Source organism: Gossypium raimondii, chromosome 4, assembly GCF_025698545.1.
Source record: "Gossypium raimondii isolate GPD5lz chromosome 4, ASM2569854v1, whole genome shotgun sequence".
Lineage (NCBI taxonomy): Eukaryota > Viridiplantae > Streptophyta > Magnoliopsida > Malvales > Malvaceae > Gossypium > Gossypium raimondii.
The window spans coordinates 38863463-38869417 of record NC_068568.1 but is presented as its reverse complement, the minus strand read 5'-3'; positions in this window follow the sequence as shown (position 1 = coordinate 38869417).

Sequence of the window (5955 nt, the reverse complement as noted above, 5' to 3'; positions counted from 1 at the left end):
AGCTCTGTAAGAGTGTGTGGGTCATTAATTTTGTTTAAATTTGATTATGAGTAGGCATTTATTAGATTTAAAATTTGTGATTTGCATAAATGAGTTTGTGGTATGGTAAATTAGTTTTGACCTTTGCATGAGTTTGGGATGTGATAATTGTGACATTGTGATTAGCGTTTCTGCTACGTTATAACTAAATACAAGTATTTTTTATTCTGTTCAATCGAATATGCGTTCCAGTTTCTGTATATCCATTTGCATATTGTGTACATTTTTGCATTTGCATAAAAATTTGGGGTTTTAGTTGTGAAGAGATTTGTTTTGGCAGTCAAATTGCAAATTTATCTGATAGCAGTACATCCGCAATATATATATATATATGTCAGCTCATCTGCATATTTCTATTTGCGTGGCTTAGATTCACTATCGTGATGTGTAGGGTGGATGGGCCAACCATAGCCTAGTTGTGGTGTGTAGGGCGATCGGAGTGGTGTTTTGGCTGGTTGGGTGAGATTTTTACTTGTTGCATTCATTTCGCATTAGAGTATATGTTTGTTTGTGTGAAAGTTGGGATATTTGTGAAATGATTTGTATTATTTGATGTGATTAAGTAACATGTGTGTTTGGAATATTGTATTCGTGTTTTGCATGTTAATGGAAATTTTTTGTATATCTGACTGTTAGTTCAAGATTTTTGTATGTTGTCTGTATATTTGTTTAGTTCTTCGTCATTGTCCATTTACTTTTGTTTCGGACTCACAATGAGCTCGTGTAGCTCACCCTCCTTAGGTTTCGTCTTTCAGGTAATTCACATAGCTAAGTCTTGGATTCAGCAAAGCGGAGGTCTCGGAGTTTCTCCGATTGGTTTGATTTCAAATATATTTTGTTATTAATTATTAAAATTATGCACTTTTATTTTTGCAAATAAGTCTAAGTGCATTGTGGTATGGGGATTTTTTAGATAATTTAATTTGAAGTTTTGAATGTGGTTTTCACATTAAATTTTGGTATAACATTTTTGTACGTGGTTTTTGATTACTGAAAGCACTGATTTTACTTTGTTATAATGTAATTGTTCAAATACTCAGTACTAGTGTATGTTTTGCATTTAAACGTAAAATACAATTTTTTCCACTGCAAATAACTTTCGTAACATCAGTCTTTAAAATTAATAAGTCCGATTTGATTACAAAATTGGTGTATAAATTTTTAAATGATTTAGCTCAAATTAAGCAAAGTGTATTTGGGTTGAGTTTTAAGAAATTATTTTGTAAATTGTTTTAGGATCACTTCGGTGGTCAAAGTGACCTCCGGGATCTAGTTGGAACTTTTAGGCCGGGTTTCAGGGTGTTACAAAATGAATCTTGATTTTTCGAGGACCGAAATATTAAGAAAGTAAGATTTAAGGAAGGTCACAGCGAGGCAAATGTTGATCTGGTTAGGAATTTAGAACTATCTCCGAATATGTCTTGGAAGGATAAATTTTTAGGGGTAGGCTCAGCCAGTTCTGGCAAGGAACATATCGAATCTAGCGATGGAAGTGACGGAGGTATTGTTTTACTTAAAAGCGATGTGATAAGATCTATCGTTAATGGGATCCCGATAATAGATTTTTCAGACCGAATCAAGCAATTTTTTTTGTAATTAGATGGAGGTGACGGTAGTCCTGAAGCTTTTGGGTCATAGTATTAGTTATGATGCCCTACATAATAGGATTAGTAGCCTCTAGAAGCCGTTAAAACCAATTCAATTTATGGACATAGAAAACGGTTATTATTTGGCTAAGTTACAGAATACTAAAGATTATGAGAGAGTTTTGACTTAGGGACCATAGGTTATCTATGGCCAGTACCTGATTGTCCTGTCATGGACCAAATATTTTTCTCCACTACAACCGTACCTGAGCGTGGTTATGGCTTAGAATAGGTTGTCGAGACTTTGGTATTCATGTATAAAATGAGGATTCTCAAGGCAATTGGGAGCATTGTAGGCAATGTGGCAAAATTTGACTTTAAGATAGATAGTAGGACCAGGGGTCGCTTTGCCAGAATGGCGGTGTTCATCAACCTTGATAGGCCACTTGTTTCTCAGGTGTTGGTGAATGAATAAATTCAATGTGTAGACTATGAAGCTCTTTCGATGATGTACTTCTCTTGTAGTAAGTACGAACATGTCAAATAGTTGTGTCCTTTGGTGGTTGTGGATTCGTGTAGTGAGAGTGAAAGGAGCCGACAATTGTTAATCCAAGAGAGGTCAAGATTGGAGTAGGAGGAACGGTTGGAATGACGTATGGGCCATGCATGATGGTGGAGTGGAAATCCTGACATGGCAAGAGTGATTCATGGGTTTCCAAGGACAGGATTACAAAAAAAAGCAATCTCAAGCTCAAGATTCTCTGCTCTAAATGGAGTGGGAAAGATGGTAGGTGATGAATGTAGGAGTAGTGAGCTTTTTTCGGGTAAGTTGGAAAAAGAAAAAGAAAGTTGCAACAGCTTCTAAGGGTTCTAGGGTTGAGGAAAATTTTAGAGAAATTTTAGGTATTGGGTCTAAGATAGGTTGAGGCTTTGATGCGGATTTCGAGGCCCGAGTGGGGTCTGTTAAGTCAGTGGGGTGTGGGTTGGTGGAGAGGTTGGTTTGGGCCACAGTTATGTTGGGCCAGTGTCTAGGAAATTAGGAAAGAGGCATGTGTAGGATTTTGGTTCTATCCATGATAGCTTTGGGCCTGATGTAACAGACAAATTTATTTCCAACCCACAATTTAAGTTTATTTCAGTAGGTGACACATACGCATGTTCTTCTAGTGAACTAATGGATTTGGGCTATGTTACTTTTACACATTTTAATCCCACTTTTAAAGATACTGGCAATACGAATGTAACTTTGGATGATGCGATGCTTGATCCGGGGAAACATTCGGCTGTGACCTTTAAAGAAAATACTGATCTAAATAAAGATGGAGCTTTGAGTGAGGCTGATTTTTCTAATGGATATATCGACAATTCTGGTTCCAAAAGTATAGGTGGTAAAGCTGCCCTAGTTTGTATTATTCAAAAACTTAACCAAACTATCAAAGATCGTAGGGACAAGTTTAAATTAGTAGGAACTGCTCGTATTTCCTTTCCCAACTTTATGAATTCCATGGTCAAGTTAATCAACAATCAACTTAGCAATGAGGTGGGCAAAGATTTATCACCTTCAGATAGAAAGTGGTTGGAGGAGGTTAGGCTTCCCAAGTAGTAATTGGTTTTCTTTTCTTTATCTATTTGGTTTTATGGATTTGTCTGTTTTTTCCTTAGAATGGTCAAGGATGTGCCAGCATCAAGTTTCCAAGAATTTTTCGCGAATACAGTATAGAATACAAGCTTGATATTGTTAGTTTGCTTGAGACAAGGATCAGTGGAGGTAGATCACATAAAATCAATTCCAGTTTGAGATTTCATTATTCTCACAGGGTGGAGGTTGTTGAATTTTCTGGAGGCATTTGGGTTGGATGGAAGGACTCGGCTACAGTTGAGGTAATTCATAGCCATTCCCAATTCATTTGCGTTCAGGTTCTTAAGGGGATTCATTCTCCAACTATCCACTTTATCTTTGTTTGTGGAAGTCTTCATAGCTATAGATATGGAGCTCAATAATACTTTGGTTATTCTAATTCCTAAGTCTTGAGTCCCAAAAGTTTCTTTCATTTTCGCTCAATCAGTTTGTGCTCGGTTCCCCACAAACTGATCATGAAGGTTATAGCTAATCGCTTCAAGGTGGTCTTTCTTATGATTATTGGTTCGAAGCAAGCATTATTCATCTTTGGGAGAAATATCACAGATAACATCATCCTAACACAATAAGTGATTCATTCCATGAGGAGTAAAAGCAAAAGAGCAAGAGATGGATGCCAATCAAAATTGGCTTGGAGAAGTTGTATGATAGGGTGCATTGGGAGTTTATTGAAGCTTTCCTACAGGTGACCAATATCTCAGAATTCCTTCAAAGAGCAAGAGATGGATGGCAATCAAAATTGGCTTGGAGAAGGTGTATGATAGAGTGCATTGGGAGTTTATTGAAGCTTCCCTACAGGTGACCAATATCCCAGAATTCCTTCAAAATGTTATTATATCGACAATCACGAATGCGAATATACAGATCTTGTGGAATGGGGTTCCAACGCAAATGTTTAGTCCGGTTAGGGGAATAAGACAAGAGTGTCCTTTGTCACCGTATCTTTTTTTCTTATGCATGGAATGGCTTGGGCATATCATTCATTCTTCTATTAACTCAGGTCAGTGGATTCCTATTTCATTGTCGAGATTAGGGCTGACTCTTTCCCATTTGTTTTTTGTAGATGATCTAGTTATTTTTAGCAGAGCTGATTTAGAATAGGCCAAACTTATCAAGTCAATTTTGGATAAATTTTGTGCCTTTTCTAGACATCAGATCAATACTCACAAGATAAATATCTTCTTTTCTAAAGGGTTGATGAAGAATTTGGGGCGCGATTATGTGGAGTTCTTGGCTTCCGTAAGGCCCATAGTCTAGGTTCATATCTAGGTGTTCCGCTCTTTCATGAACGGATCACCAACATCTCCCTGAGGTTTATGGTAGATAAGGTCAAAACCAGACTCCAGCGGTGGGATGCAATACAACTTTCTTTAACTGACAGAGTTACTCTAGCACAGTCACTTCTTTTCACAATCCCTAGTTATTTTATGCAACCCAAGATGATTCCTCAAGAAATTTGTGAAGATTGAACACATTGCTAGAGAGTTTATTTAAGAGAGTTCTAGAGAAAGAAAAAAGATGACCTTTGTCAATTGGCAGTCAATTTGTCAACCCAGGGCTTGTGGCGAACTTGGACTTTGACAGTTGAAGGATCAAAATACTTATTTTATGTTAAAATTGGGGTATAACATCTTGATTAACACTGATTGTTTATGGGTTCATGTACTCCGATCAAAATACAATATGAAGGAAGGCATTTTAAATAGTATTTATCGAGGGAACTATTATTTTCTGTGAATAGCTCATTCTAAGATTTGGCCTCTTCTTCGTGAGAACATTTTCTGGTCAGTAAGTAACAACACTAGCATAAGATGTTGGAAGGATAGTTGGATTCCCGAAATTAGACCCTTAATCAACTTATTCTAGCTCGAAACAATATTAATATTGACTGCTTTCTCAAAGAAATGGTCACGAAGGAAGGATCATAGAACTTAGACCTCTTTCAGATTTGGCTACCAGATAAGACCATTAATTGCATTGTCAGTATTCTACCTCTCCATCTTTCTGTCGATTTAGAGTTAGTAGCTTGGGTAGGCACCTCATCAGGTTCCTTTTCTATCAAGAGTGCTTATAGGATGCTTAAGGAGGATTCGTGGTGTTCGAAGGATGAAGCTTGGAAATTGGCATGGAAATATTAGAGACCTTAAAGGGTGCGGTTCTTTATTTGGTTGGTTTTTAAGCAACGTTTGCTTACACAAGTAGAGAGGTGAAGGCGAGTTATTGTGCAAGATGACCATTTTTTAGTCTATGAGTTAGATTTGGAGGATGTTATTAATGCTATTAGATACTGTTGTCCAGCAAAAGATGTTTGGGCTCAGATAGTTCTAGCTGAGAGACACCTTTTTTTTTTCTGGGAACCTGCAAAAGTGGCTAGTGTCCAATCTGTAAAATAGTAAAAAATTTGCATTTGGGGGGGACTGGTTAACCGATTTTCTTTGGTCTAGTTACTTGGCGAATTTGGAAGAACAAAAATCTCTTTATTTTTCAAGGAGTGCCTTAGATTGTAAAAGAAATTATTAAAAGCTCATTTACTTGGACTAAGCAATATGCATCTATTCGCAAGGATAATTCCACCATGAAACAAGTTAGGAGAAATGAGTTTAAGTAAGGTGGCAATTGGGTGAGACTATGAATTGATGGTGCAGTTAAGGAAGAATCCAGATATGCTAAAGTAGGGGGTCCTGAGAGATG